This window comes from Aethalodelphis obliquidens, unplaced genomic scaffold, assembly GCF_003676395.1.
Source record: "Aethalodelphis obliquidens isolate GAN/ISIS:26980383/991018 unplaced genomic scaffold, ASM367639v1 scaffold60, whole genome shotgun sequence".
Taxonomy (NCBI): Eukaryota; Metazoa; Chordata; class Mammalia; order Artiodactyla; family Delphinidae; genus Aethalodelphis; species Aethalodelphis obliquidens.
Window position 1 is genome coordinate 9,897,705 of NW_020838004.1, and position 16,201 is coordinate 9,913,905.

Genomic DNA, 16,201 nt, shown 5'->3' on the forward strand with positions numbered 1-16,201 from the left:
TTTTATTGATAGCTTTCCACCTACGATAACTACAAAATAAGTAAACTGCCATTGTCTCCTTCACGGAATAAAGCTTAAAAAGTTAAACCTAGAGGGATGTGTCATTTCTTATTCTTACAGTGCATCTGAACTGGTTGTGTTGATACCTATGTATCAATAAAATTCCAACAAATATTTGTAAGAGTTTGACAATTATTTTCTCCACAGGCTGCAACTAAAGACCCATTTTCACTAAAATATTTCAGAGATGCTTATTGGTCCACCATCTGTAACAGTGAAGATCTTTTCTGGACTCACAAGATTTTTATAGGTTTATCTACAGTTTGGGTTAAAAGAACCCTTGGAGATTATCTGCTACTATCCATTCATTTGACACTTGAGGAAACTGAGGAAAAAAATATAATCTCTACTAAGCGAATGCCAATTTATTCCTCAATTTGCTGACTCTTATTTCAGTGCTCAGAGCACAGTTTGGTTAGGAGGCAAGGGACTCAGATTTGTTTACAGGCTCTTCATAGAGTGGCCGAGGCTTGCCCTTCTCAACCCCTGTGGTTGCACCCTTGTGTGGTAACAGAAATAGCTTGAAGGCAATGCTGTAGGAGATCTTTAAGAGGATGTGACCGCAGGTTGACCCTCAAGCTGGGCCCAGACAATCCCTCACTCCCTCCCCTGTCCTTGAAATATACATTCTTCCCTCTGTTCCCACAGTGGGAGCCTTTTTTCATAAATGAAGCCTTGAGAGACCAATGAGTTTTTGAGACCATCTGGACTGAATATGTGTCTGAATCCCATTAAGGCCTCTATATAAACTTTTAAGATTCTGGTAGGTGGGTGCAGAGATCTACTCATCTTGCAGCCACCCAACACAAGCCTATAATGTAAGTTCCCTTGTTTATTAAACCTGCCACTCACCAATCTGAGTGATTTGCCTCTTTCTTCAGTCTCCCCTTGCCTTCTGTGTAGGGGGCCAGTTTCAGATTTCATAAGGCAAATTCTTGAGGTTTTGAACCAACAGGCAAATGGAAGATGCCAGGCTCTGAAGAGATTACCAGGCTCCGAAGAGATTACCAGGCTCCGAAGAGATTACTGCTCCAAATGTCAGGGAAACACAAAATTCAATTGTCCAAGACTCCAGTATCTGGACCCACACCTGCTGTTAGTGTGACTTGTGGCCTTAGCCACACATTTCCTCATCTGTGACATGATTGGTTAGCCTGAGAAGCCATCACCCTGCACCACTGGGGTTAAAATCCAATCCAGTGACTCTTCTATTATTTGATGCTCTTTCTAGTTTTGCCCAAATGCTCTTGATCCTGATGTATAAAGCAAAGATGCTAAATGATCGACTTCACTTGTCCAGAAAGGGTCGTTCCTGACAATAAACTCTTAGAATTTCTATGTTGATCAATTTGAAAACAATTTAAATACACTGAAGAGTTTTAATCATATCCAGGAATTAAGTTCATATAGGGTCTGCCTCCTCTCCTTTGTAAAGTAGTAATCTAACATCTACAGAATAGCAGGCGCATGTAATTTTAGCCAAAACAGGCAAAGGCATGTCTTTAAAATATCAGGCATATAATATCAAAATTTAAATTTTCAGATAGCCATACAAAAGTTTTGTCCAACATAATGAAACCAACTGAATATTTCAAAACCATTTGGATAATTAGTTGAGGTTTCCCATTTTGACTCAGATGTTTTGATAGTATGCATATAGTTGAAGCAGAGCTATGGTACTTACCTGATTAATTGCTTATGAAGTGCCCACTTATGGCATTAGATACTGCTCACAGAAAGTGCCCATAGAGTCACACAGCCTATAAATGCCACAGCGTGTCCACTGCCTTCACTTCACCATTACCATGACTGAACCAGGAAGCCAGGGGCTTATGCCTGGCCCAGAAAGATACCACTTTCCATCTTCCCACACCCACCGTGATGAGCCTTCAGGAAACATCACTTCTTGCCTGACATCACTGACCACTCCTTAGTTGGTCCCCCAACACCTGAGCTCTTCTTCCCATCTTAGTCTGTATATTCCTTTAATCTGAAAGAAGGTTTCACCACTTGCTGACCTCTCTGACCTTCTACTATACCCTCTGAGGCTCTTCACCTGTCATTGACAAAACATACTTTATCCTTAACTACTTCTCTGAATATTCCCTCCTCCACACACCCATCTAAATAAAATCTGCCATCCTCTAAGGATGCTGCTTTGCATGTAGCCAATTCAAGTGGCATCTTTCCTCCCCTACACCACTTATCTTACTGGGTCTGGAGGTGGTGAGGCTGTCCACTTTATTCCCTGTTGCCACTCGAGAAACATTATCTCTGCCCCTCCTTAACACACTTCAGCTATTTTGAAGCTCAATCCATTAAACTATGGCACCACCTGTCCTTCCTTGTTGCATTCACATCCACACTTCCAGCTCATCCCCTTGCTCACTGAAGGATTTAGCACCTGTCTTACTGTGTCCTTCTACAGAAATATTCTTATCAAAAATATTTAATACCTTTTTTAATACCTTTTGATCCTTTTTTAATACTATCATGGACAAGGAGAATTTTCAAAATATTTAACTAGTATGGAAAGGGACCAATCAGCAGTAAAAGACTGGTACCCCTGTTGTATGGTCAGGCCCCCCACAAGATGGCTGTTCTCTTGCTCTTGGTACATCTCCTGTCTGACCAGTTCCTGCTTCACCCACACCCTACTCACCTGACTGATCTTCCCTCTTAATCATAGAGCTTAATCAGTAAATGCCTACTTACTTGCCTCCGGCCCCAGCTAATGATTGTTCTAAACTTTAGAGAACATCTCCACCATGAGAGTTTATCAAAGGGAGTGGTGAGGAGTGTGCTCATCTTCCGCATGCTCCTCTGCTGGTTTCCCTGGTAACCAACAGTCAACCTGACATCAATTGTCAATTCTCTCTATAACTGGTAACACCCCACCCCGCCCCAATGCTGGAGCAAAGACTGCTGCCATGTACTGCCCACCATCTGCCACACGCTGAGGGGTGTTGCTCCAGGACATTGCTTCAGATGTATAAGATCCCCCTGTCCATTAAACCAACGATATCTCTGTCGCTGAATCCAGGCTGTTTCTTCAGTCTTGAGGCTGGGCAAGGACAGGGCTTGCAGGCCTGTGGGGTGCAGCCCAACACCTGTGTATACCAGCTGACTATCAGTTCTGCACATAGACAGTTCTTGCAGTCACCTGGCCTCTCAGTTGCCAAATCCACTTCTTGTCACTCTTCTTATATATCTCTTTATCAGACAGGCCTTCTCTGACTAGTCCATATAAATTAACAACACCTCCCATAATGGCCACTCTCTAATTGTTTACCTTTTTCCAAAGCACACCTGACAGGTAATACATTTATAAGTTTACTGGAATATTGTCTTTCTCTTCTTACTAGAATAAAATCTACATGAGAACATGGGCTTAGTTTTTTCCCCTGCTATCCAGTGCCTAGATCAGTGGCTGATACATAATTGGTGCTCAGAAAATCTTTGTTGAAAAATAATGTTGGACCGAAAGTAGGAGTTTTAGAAATGAAATTACCAGATTTCCACTTTGTACTATTTAGCTTCTGAATGTGAATTAGTCCTTCAATATTTGAAATAATTGTAAATGAATCAGTGAATAACATAGTTCCTCTTACTTTGGAAAGGAATGAATTTAATTCGGGTATTCTAGTATACACAAAATTCTCAGCATCCACCAATACCCATGACTATCTGTGCTTGCTAAAAATGAGGCACTTTAAATCTTATGGAATAAAGTAGTTCATGAAACATCACAGGTGATGTCTTGGTCATCATATAGACAAACTTGTAGAAATAACATCATTTCAACCTAGGATGGTAGGAATATATAAATGAAAAATAGGATTCAGTCAGTGAAAGCAACACTAAATTTCTGCTTCTGTCATGCATAAGTTTCCTGTCTTCTAGAAAATAGCATTAGGAGAAGAACAATTTATTCATTTGGGAATTTGCCACATAAAATAGAATATATGGCATGAATTGCAGCAAGGGGCACATTATTCTAAAATTTTCTAACAAGCAAGCCAAGTTTGCCAGATACTAAATTAACATTTAGTCATTTGTCCTATGAGGAAAATGCAAAATTATTTATTTATGTCTCTTACAACTTTTTCTTGGTTAAAGTTATATCTGCATAATTGACAGTGTGCTAGAAGAGGAAGGAAATAATGCTATGGCATCTGCCATAAAAAGAAGCTATTAAAATGACAATGTTACTGATTTCTTGAATGTTGAGAATAAGTACTCCATGAAAAAATCATTGTGCAATAACAGGCTAAACTGGAGAGTTTTATTAACAGAGCCCTCACAGTTATGATTCCCTGGACCAGAAGACAGTTTACATCTGACAAAAGGCTTGTCATCTCTAACTATGAGCCCAAGCAACAGCCACGCTTGACCTAAAAGTGGAGAACACAGTACAGATGAGATGAGGGGTGAGCACTTACCTTAACCTTTCAACAAATTCCCATTAAAAGGAGAAAAATAGAGAACAAATTCCAAACTGATAGCAAAGATTGGAATTATTTTCTGTAATAGATTCATGTTCAACATGTCAATTGTATTTTAATTTACAAATGATAACTTGTGGTGATTTTTATCTAATAAAAAATTGTGATCCACTACAAGCACCCTGTAAAATTTTCATACATTGCCATTTATAATTTTTGCTCTAAACCCTATTTCTTCATAATGATTTTTTTTCTTTTTATTTACATATTTTTAAAAATTTATTTTCTTGTTCTTGGGCAGCCAAATCTCTCCTCATGTCTCAGACTGAATGGAGTCACATCCCCTGACTCCTGAACCACTCACCAGCATTCACTGTTTCTCTTTATAGACCAACCAGGCCAACTCTGGAGTTGGGGCAGAGTCAGCTTTCCTCAAAGCATATGGTTTTGTGGAACCAGGATAGACACATGGACAAAATTGAGTATCCATGAGGAGCAGATGTGGACAAAAATCTATTCTCACTACAGTAATTGAATCTAAAGAACCAAAGTCAAAATGTGAAGGCTGGTTTTCAAACACACTCTTTGTGACTTAGACTATCAAAATAACCTGGAATTTTTTAAAGTATTCACAATACCATTTAGTCAAACTTAAGGAGAAACTTAAGTTTCTCTCACTGATCTCCTACAGTGACAACAGAAAAGTTAACTTCATATAGTGGGACTTGATATCAGACAAACTGTATCAAATCCCAGCTCTGTCAGTTATCAACTGCATAACCTTGGGCAAGCCATTTAACTTCTCTAAGTGTTATGATTATCAGGTGTAAGATGCCCATGATAATGCCAACTACAGGGGGTAGTTTGAAGTTTCAATCAGATAAACTAAATATAACATTCTAGAATACTCCTCAGTATATTATCTATTTATAATATAGAATAAGTGCTCAACAAATATTATTGAATAGGTTATTTAAAAAAAAATACCTTTAATCTGAGAAAAGAGAAAAGGTGGTGGGGAAATCCAAAGCCAAATACTGGTATAATGGGCTTGGAGATTTTAACGGGATGGGGGCCCCAGACTATTAATAAGTACTATATTAAAACAGCTCCACAGTCGATAACAACTAATATTTACTAAGCCTTTGCTATAAGCCAGACAGAGTGCTAAGCACCTTACATACACTATCATATTTAATCCTCCCAACAACTTTATTTACAAAGAAGGGAACAGAGACAGTAAATGCTCTGCTGAGGCCTCAAGCCGGTTCAGCTGCAGAGTGGAGTCTGACTTCAATTCTATCAGGGAAGCTCCGCTCTTCACCACTACTAATTACTACTTTATTCTGCTTCTGTAAATATAGGTTGTTGCATCCCCATTAGGATTTCAAGTCTGATTCTCCTTGTACAAACAGGTACCCAGTCACTTTATTGACAAGGAAGTATACAAGTGTGCAAGTGGGTGCAGGAAGCCTATCCTCATCTCTCTTTTAAGCTGCAACTGGTAAACAGGAGGGAAGCTAGGGCAAATGTTAAATATAAAGGCTTACAACAATGTGCTGCTCAAAGTGTTCTGTCTAAATAATAGGAAGGATTCTCCAGATAGCTGGGTTCCAAGGGAGTACACATTTCCTCTTTGGCCCTGACAACCTACTTCCGAGAAGGATGCACAAAGAGAAATTATCAACTTTGGATTTTCTAAAATATCTTTCTAATCACATAAGATTGAAATCTAGGAAGCTCTCTGCCTCAGCCCACATGTCTTAACAGTCATCTGTTCTTCCTTCATAATTTATCTCTAATCTATCCTGGCCTTTTTAGTTCTCTCACAACATCTCTAGGTGGCCCTTCCTTACCTCATGTTTACTTCACACTGTGGTGATCGGGGTGTCACTGAACTATGTCCCAGCTCAGGTGTCTCCAACTTATCTACAGCAGCTGCCCCCCACCTTTGCCTAATATAAGTTCAGGAATGTATCCCCATCACATGCGCTCCAGATAAGCAGGTACCTCCTTTGGGTTTACAGGTTTCTTGGGACATGAATTGTGGGCATTGTTGTATGAAGTTGGGCAAAAGTTCCCCCACCTGGGCAGGCTGCAGTGCTGCTGCAACTTATGAGGATGGTCTTTCCTCTGCAAGGAAACTGAGAAGCAGCAGTCACAGGCTCTGGGGTGATACTGCTGGTGATGAGTCAGCAACCTGAGACTCCAAGGCACTGGAACAATGGCCCTGGCAGGATCCTCTAGGGTCATTCAAACTGGTTTCCTGGATCCATCTGCCCATCACCTTTCTACTTCCTCCTTCTCTTGCCTACATTCTCTTCTATTCTCATCCCAAAGAAAAGCCTTAGTCCCTTCTTTTTCTTCAACTAGTAACCCATGAAAATCAAAGCAAAAATTACTGGAAACCAAAAACTCCCTTACCTTTTCATTGAGGGCCTGGATGACTTAATCTTCAAAAATTCCTTGGAAGAGAGAAAATATTTTCATTCTTTTTTTTTGAAAGGAGTGATGTCCTCTTCCTTTTAGTGGTTTGGAAGCCTTCTTTCATTCTAATGTAGAAGAAAAAGGAAAAAAAAATCCAAGAGTTAAGTTTCCACAGTAAAATAGTCTGACTACTGACTTCTCATTACACTGCATTTGCCATGCCCTCCTGACTTTTCTTGCTTCACGTTTTCCCATTCCAATCCTCTCCACTTACCACTGTTTCCAAAATTCCACTGACTAATGACTCTTATAAACCTGCTTTGGTCTTTATGTCATTAAATTTCCTCCTCCTTAAACCTTGTGGTTTCTTGACTTCAGTAACAACACACTCTCCTGGAAATCTACTGGCATCTCTGGTGGCTATTTTTCAGTTTCCTTTACAGGCAATTCTTTCTCTATCCATCTTTTAGGTATTAGAGTCTCAAGAATTTCAGTCTGTTTCCACTTGTCTTTTAACTCTACACACTTCCCCTGGGTAATCTTATCTATTCCCATATTTTGATAAAACCCTAGTACATATCTGCAGCCCAATCTTTTCCTGAGCTACAGACTCACCTATCTAACTACCTGTAAGCATCTCCACTTGGCTGCACCATGGACGCCTAAAATTCAATCTTGTCCAAAACTGAAGTCAATATTGCTTCACCAACCTCCTACCTCTAGAGACAGCACTGCCAATTCAGTTGCTCGAGGCTCTATCCTGGACATAATAGCCCTTCACCTCTCCCGGTCCTCCAAATTTCAAGCAAACACCAGTCACTTTTCTCCATACCACACCACCCCAGTTTAGGCCCCCTCAGGATTATTACTGTAGTCTCCCTACCCATCTCCCTGCCTCCTATTGAAATCGCCTTCCATGTTCTAATTAGCCATTTTTCTAAGATCCATATCTGATTTGTCACTTTCCTGCTTGCAATAGTGGATCTGTCTCCCCTTCCCTACTCTCAGGACTCAGGTCCAAAATTTACAAAGTCCTTCATAATCTGACCCCAAGCTAGCACTTCACAGGTTCATAGGTAACCCAAGGAAAGACACATTAGTACAAATTAGAAAAGACATTCCTTTATCAGAGTAGAGGCAGCCTCTTGCCAGGGTGCAAGGCTTGGTGAGTGGAGTGTAGGTTGGATTTCTACATTCATGTCTGCCCGGTGTTTTTGTACAGAGACAGCCTCCATAGCATGTGATGGCCTAGTTGCCTAATCTCCTAGACTCATTCTCCAGATGTGCCACTTTTTCCTCTTCATTTTTGTGCATAGTGTCCCTCTTTAATGTCTCACCTCCTCCAGGTAAATCCTCTTCACTTCAATTCATAATCCATTTTCTCTAGGCAGTCATCCCTTCCCTTTAGTATGTTCTCATGGAACCCTGAACTTTCACCACTACCAGCCGAATCAGAGTTGTGTCACACTGTCACCTAAAAACTGGGTTCACCTCTTGGTGGATGTTGTTGAGCCAGAAGACACAAGTAAGTCAAAGATCAAGAGAAGGAAAGATTTACTACTTGCAGCAAGTAAGGAGAACACTGGATCATCCCCAAAGCAGTGTTTCCCTGAACAGCAAAATTGGGGAATTTTTAAGCTAAGGGTACATGCATATTCATGAGGGGGCCTGAGCAGGAGAATTCAGCATAGAATTGGGGCAAAGGGTGACAGATTCAGTCCAAGCTTTAGTTGATTGAAGTCACAAGGGTCAGAAAAGGTCAAGATCATCATTCCTTAGGTTCCAGTTAATCTGGTGGTTGAGTGCTCAGAGGGGGATTTAAATTCTGCAAAACAGCTCAAGAAAGTGCTTCAGTCTAATATTTACCATTGAAAGAGAACTGGGAGTCTTTACAACTGATTTATTATCTTTACTATTGTTACTTCTCTTGCCTGATAACAGTTCTTTTTCTTTTGTTCCCTTAAGGTCATTATTATTGAGACCTATTCAAGAGAAACTATTATGGCCATGCTTAGATCCCAAAATGGTTTAGGCCAAAAATGGCTTCTCTTATGTCAAGAAAACCATGCCTGGTTCTCATTCTCTGGGGACACTACTTTATCTGCTTACAGTTATGAGTTTGTAAAATTCATTACAAATTATAATGCTTAATTATAAATTCTGGGAGGGAAAGGATCATGTCTGTCTTATTTACCTTTTTATTCCCGGTTCTAAGCAGATGGCTGGCACCTAGTAAAAACTCAATAAATGTTAGATGGATCTAAGTCTCGCGTTCTGAAATTACTCCAAAAACAAATCCCAGATTTAATTTTAATTCATCCTGACTTTAAATTATAGGTCATAAAGACTTTAATAGAAACTGTGGCCAAATCAAAAAATAATAATGGAGAACCAGACTCCCGAAAAGATTGAACTCCAGGTAAAAAGATAGAAATATTTAAAGGGTAGTAAAGTTGACACAGATAAATGTTTTTATTTAAATATCCAAAGGGCTCTGACTGCCAAGGCCTGTAGCTCTATTTGCTTCTCATTTCTTCCTCAAAAGTTAACATTTAGTACCTTCTTAAAGTTTTTCCTTGAAACAAAATGTTAACTTTCTATATAATTTCAAATGTGATTATTGATTTGGTCAAACTAGGATATATTCTGCTCTTTCTAAGGCATGTTGTGAAAATGACTCAATGTCTATATGTCTTGTCTGCTTAGAAAACAGACATGACAGCTAAACTTTAAAAAAATTCCTGTGGGTTCTTCCTGGGCTTTTCTGGTCCCTTTGGCCAGAACTGGATAATCTGTAATGGAGATTTTGCACAGATTTCACAAACTTTACTAATCTCTTCCACAAAAGGATAACCTTGGGGCATTCAGGTTGACAAGTGGAATGTCAATGTTTCTTAGAATTTATTTAAGAAACCATGAATAGTAGCCATGAATTCTAAAGTGTTAGAATTATTTTTCTAGGAAAACTTTCTGGAGAAGAGCAAGCTCTCAGAGGATAGGGTGTGGATGTTTTAAATGAAATACAAGGAGACACAAAAGGCAGCAGAGAGTGTTGCCAAGAGAAAGTGGTAGACACATGAAGATTAACTCAAAATGGATTAGAGACTTAAATGTAAGATCTGAAACCATGAAACTACTAGAAGAAAACATAGGAAAAATGCTCTCTGACATGGGTCTTGGCAAGGATTTTCTGGATATGACACCTAAAGCACAAGTGCCAAAACCAAAAATAAACAAGAGGGATTATATCAAGCTAAAAAGCTCTTACACAGCAAAAGAAATAATCAGCAAAATGAAAAAACAATCTATGAAATGAGAGAAAACATTTACAAACTATATCTGAAGTTAGCAGAAGAAAAGAAATCATAAAAATCAGATCAGAAATAAATGAAAAAGAAATGAAGGAAACAATAACAAAGATCAATAAAACTAAAAGCTGGTTCTTTGAGAAGACAAACAAAATAGATAAACCAATAGCCAGACTTATCAAGAAAAAAGGGAGAAGACTCAAATCAATAGAATTAGAAATGAAAAAGGAGAAGTAACAACTGACACTGCAGAAATACAAAAGATCATGAGAGATTACTACAAGCAACTCTATGCCAATAAAAAGGACAACCTGGAAGAAATGGACAAATTCTTAGAAATGCACAACCTGCCAAGACTGAATCAGGAAGAAATAGAAAATATGAACAGACCAATCACAAATACTGAAATTGAAACTGTGATTAAAAATCTTCCAACAAACAAAAGCCCAGGACCAGATGGCTTCACAGGCGAATTCTATCAAACATTTAGAGAAGAGCTAACACATATCCTTCTCAAACTCTTCCAAAATATAGCAGAGGGAGGAACACTCCCAATTCATTCTACGAGGCCACCATCACCTTGATACCGAAACCAGACAAGGATGTCACAAAGAAAGAAAACTACAGGCCAATATCACCTATGGACATAGAAGCAAAACTCTTCAACAAAATACTAGCAAACAGAATCCAACAGCACATTAAAAGGATCATACAACATGATCAAGTGGTGTTTATTCCAGGAATGTAAGGCTTCTTCAATATACGCAAATCAATCAATGTGATGAACCATATTAACAAATTGAAGGAGAAAAACCATATGAGCATCTCAATAGATGCAGAGAAAGCTTTTGACAAAATTCAACACCCATTTATGATAAAAACCCTGCAGAAAGTAGGTATAGAGGGAACTTTCCTCAACATAATAAAGGCCATATATGACAAACCCACATCCAACATCATCCTCAATGGTGAAAAACTGAAAGCATTTCCACTAAGATCAGGAACAAGACAAGGTTGCCCACTCTCACCACTCTTATTCAACATAGTTTTGGAAGTTCTAGCCACAGCAATCAGAGAAGAAAAGGAAATAAAAGGAATCCAAATCAGAAAAGAAGAAGTAAAGTTGTCACTGTTTGCAGATGACATGATACTATACATAGAGAATCCTAAAGATGCTACCAGAAAACTACTAGAGCTAATCAATGAATTTGGTAAAGTAGCAGGATACAAAATTAATGCACAGAAATCTCTGGCATTCCTATACACTAATGATGAAAAATCGGAAAGTGAAATCAAGAAAACACTCCCATTTACCATTGCAACAAAAAGGATAAAATATCTAGGAATAAACCTACCTAAGGAGACAAAAGAATTGTATGCAGAAAATTATAAGACACTGATGAAAGAAATTAAAGATGACGCAAATAGATGGAGAGATATACCATGTTCTTGGATTGGAAGAATCAACATTGTGAAAATGACTCTACTACCCAAAGCAATCTACAGATTCAATGCAATCCCTATCTAACTACCACTGGCATTTTTCACAGAACTAGAACAAAAAATTTCACAATTTGTATGCAAACACCAAAGACCCCGAATAGCCAAAGTAATCTTGAGAACGAAAAATGGAGCTGGAGGAATCAGGCTCCCTGACTTCAAACTATACTACAAAGCTACAGTAATCAAGACAGTATGGTACTGGCACAAAAACAGAAAGATAGATCAATGGAACGGGATAGAGAGCCCACAGATAAGCCCACACACATATGGTCACCTTATCTTTGATAAAGGAGGCAGGAATGTACAGTGGAGAAAAGACAGCCTCTTCAATAAGTGGTGCTGGGAAAACTGGACAGGTACATGTAAAAGTATGAGACTAGATCACTCCCTAACACCATACACAAAAATAAGCTCAAAATGGATTAAAGACCTAAATGTAAGGCCAGAAACTATCAAACTTTTAGATGAAAACATAGGCAGAACACTCTATGACATAAATCACAGCAAGATCCTTTTTGACCCACCTCCTAGAGAAAAGGAAATAAAAACAAAAATAAACAAATGGGACCTAATGAAACTTCAAAGCTTTTGCACAGCAAAGGAAACCATAAACAAGACGAAAGACAACCCTCAGAATGGGAGAAAATATTTGCAAATGAAGCAACTGACAAAGGATTAATTTCCAAAATTTGCAAGCAGCTCATGCAGCTCAATAATAAAAAAACAAACAACCCAATCCAAAAATGGGCAGAAGATCTAAATAGACATTTCTCCAAAGAAGATATATAGTCTGCCAACAAACACATGAAAGAATGTTCAACATCATTAATCATTAGGTAAATGCAAATCAAAACTACAATGAGATATCATCTCACACCAGTCAGAATGGCCATCATCAAAAAAATCTACAAAAAATAAATGCTGGAGAGGGTGTGGAGAAAAGGGAACACTCTTGCCCTGCTGGTGGGAATGTGAATTGGTACAGCCACTATGGAGAATGGTATGAAGGTTCCTTAAAAAACTACAAGTAGAACTACCATATGACCCAGCAATCCCACTACTGGGCATATACCCTGAGAAAACCATAATTCAAAAAGAGTCATGTACCAAAATGTTCATTGCAGCTCTATTTACAATAGCCCGGAGGTGGAAACAACCTAAGTGCCCATCATTGGATGAATGGGTAAAGAAGAAGTGGTACATATATAAAATGGAATATTATTCAGACATAAAAAGAAACAAAATTGAGTTATTTGTAATGAGGTGGATAGACCTAGAGACTGTCATACAGAGTGAAGTAAGTCAGAAAGAGAAAGACAAATACCGTATGCTAATACATATATATTTAATTTAAGAAAAAAAATTGTCATGAAGAACCTAGGAGTAAGACAGGAATAAAGACACAGACATACTGGAGAACGGACTTGAGGATATGGGGAGGGGGAAGTGTGAGCTGTGACAAAGTGAGAGAGAGGTATGGACATATATACACTACCAAACGTAAGATAGATAGCTAGTGGGAAGCAGCTGCATAGCACAGGGAGATCAGCTCAGTGTTTTGTGACTACCTGGAGGGGTGGAATAGGGAGGGTGGGATGGAGGGAGATGCAAGAGGGAAGAGATATGGGAACATATGTATATGTATAACTGATTCACTTTGTTATAAAGCAGAAACTAACACACCATTGTAAAGCAATTATGCCCCAATAAAGATGTTAAAAATAAAACTATATCTGATAAGGGGTTAATATCCAAAATATATAAAGAACTCATACAACTCAATAATATAAAAGTAAACAATCCAATTTAAAACTAGTCAAAAGGCCTGAATAGGAATTTTCCAAAGAATATATACAAATGGCCAACAGGTATATGAAAATGTGTTCAACATCACTAGTCATTACAGAAATGCAAATCAAAACTACAGTGAGATAATACCTCATGCCTGTTAGAATGGCCATTATCAAAAATTATCAATAACAAATGCAGACAAGGATGTGGAGAAAGGGGAACACTTGTGCACTGTTTGTGGGATTGTAAATCAGTACAGCCACTATGGAAAATAGTATGGAGGATGCTCAAAAAATTAAAACTACCATATGATTCGGCAATTCCACATCTGGGAATAGATCCAAAGGGAATGAAAACACTAACTCAAAAAGATATCTGCATCCCCATGTTTATAACCAAGACATAGAAATAACCTAAATGTCCACTGATGGATAAATAGATAAAGAAGTTTTGAGATACTCTCTCTCTCACACACACACACACACACACACACACGCACACACACACACACACAATGGAATATTATTCAGTCACATAAAATGAGAAAATCCTGCCATTTACAACAACATGGATGGACCTTGAGAGCATTATGCTAAGTGAAGTAAGTCAGACAGAGAAGGATAAATACTGTATGATCTCACTTATATGTGAAATCTTAAAAAGAAAACATAGAAAAAGAGATCAGATTTGTGGTTACCAGAGGTGGAGATGGGAAGTGGGGGAATTGGAGGAAGGCAGTCAAAAAGTACAAACTACCAGTTATAAGATAAATAAGTACTAGGGATGTAATGAGCAACATGACAATTATAGTTAACACTGCCATATGATAGTAAATTCTGAGATTTCTCATCACGAGAAAAATTTCTTTTAATTTTTCTTTTTATTTTATCTATATGGGAGGATGGAGGCCAACTAAATTTAATACTATAGTAATTTCACAGTATATATAAGTCAAACTATTCTTCTCTATACCTTAAATTTATACAGTGATGTATGTCAATTATATCTCTATAAAACTGGGGGGGGGGGAAAGGGAAAGTAGTGACTCTTTGTTTATTTACTCACCAACTTTTATTGATTGTCTACTATGTGCGAGACATTACATTTGATGCTTGGAGGATATAGTGGTAACCATATAGACAGGTTCCTGACCTAATGGAAGTTACATTCCATTGGGACAGACAGGAAAGAAAGTAATTCTACTGCTGGTGGGACATTTCTTGTGATCAGATTGCTCACATCCCAGTGGATATGAATATTAGAAGATGGTGTCTCTGAGCTCCTTTTTCACTGTTGTGTTCTGATTATTGACTCTAATTCTGCCCTGTCCAGTTGGGATGCCACTCAGATGAGCAGGCATTATTCCCATTAGGACTCAGGTCTTAGAATCTTATAGGTGGTGAGACTTGGCAAAGTAGCTTTTCATCTAGTGAGCTAAGAGTGTAAAGAGGCCAACTGCCTCTTGTGGTCAGGAGACCCAGCATATTCATCCTCTGCTTTCCCAGCCCTCATCCTTAAGTTCCATCATTGCTTTCCACCTGGTCTTCGGCCCACAGAAGATTAGAGTTTGGGAAGCCTACCCAATTCTCTTTGCACAGACTTCAGCATAACCTGAAGCTTTAACCACATAAGGTCACTGCAAATATGAGTGCTGCCTGCCTCAGGAGAGACATGTAGCCAGTCACAGAAATTATGATTACAGTCGGGGTGAAGGGGAATAAACATCTCCATTTCCCAGAATCTCCGTAGATTCTAAATTATAAATCTTTAACAAAGTGGACTTTGAACATGCATTGTGGAAAAGTCATGTGATTGAAAATCATAGTTACTATGAATTAAACAATAGTTATGTTTCAGCAATTAGAATTGCTTCCTATTTTGCCACTAATCAATTGGCCATATTATCAAAACAATATCATGCATCTCCCCATAAGCTTTCCTCTATATATAAGGAGACTGAAGTAGAAGACCTCTAGAATCTGCTTTTAAGATTCCATAGAGTTATCCTCTAGCACTCTTTGGAAAAGTCAAACACTTTAGCTGGTTATAATTCTATAAAATCTGATCCCAAATTTCTTATCTGGCTGTGTCTTTCTAACTCTAGTGAATAACCCTCTACTGCAGCTAAACTGTCAGATGCTGACTTTACTTCACAGGATTTGCACACCTATTTCCCTTCTTGGAATTCTTTCCTGCCTTCCATTCCTCTGGAGTATGCATTATTGGGAAAGACAGTCCCCCACACGCCCTGAGAGTCCATGTACACTATTTATGAGTGTGTCAAACTTCAAGGACAATGCAACCTACCACATGCATAGCATCTATCTGGGCTCATTGCTTCTCCGTCTGGGACTTGGAGACAGGGGAACAAGATAATTCTTTCCCATGCTGTGAGATTTAATCTGTCTTGCTCTCATCCATTTTCTAATAATTTATGGAGTGGTGGCAGGTTCATTCCTTACCATCCCCTGTGAGGTTGAAGTTCTTCCCTGATGTGTACATTCATGAAGACCAAAGTAAAATTCTATCTCACAAACACCCCAAAATCTAAAGATTTCACCATCATCCTCTGAGTATCTATGTGTTAAAGCTAAAAAAAAAAAAAAAAATTGACTACAAGGAAACCAAGGAAACAGAGAAGTTACCATGGCTCCAGTTCTAATCCTC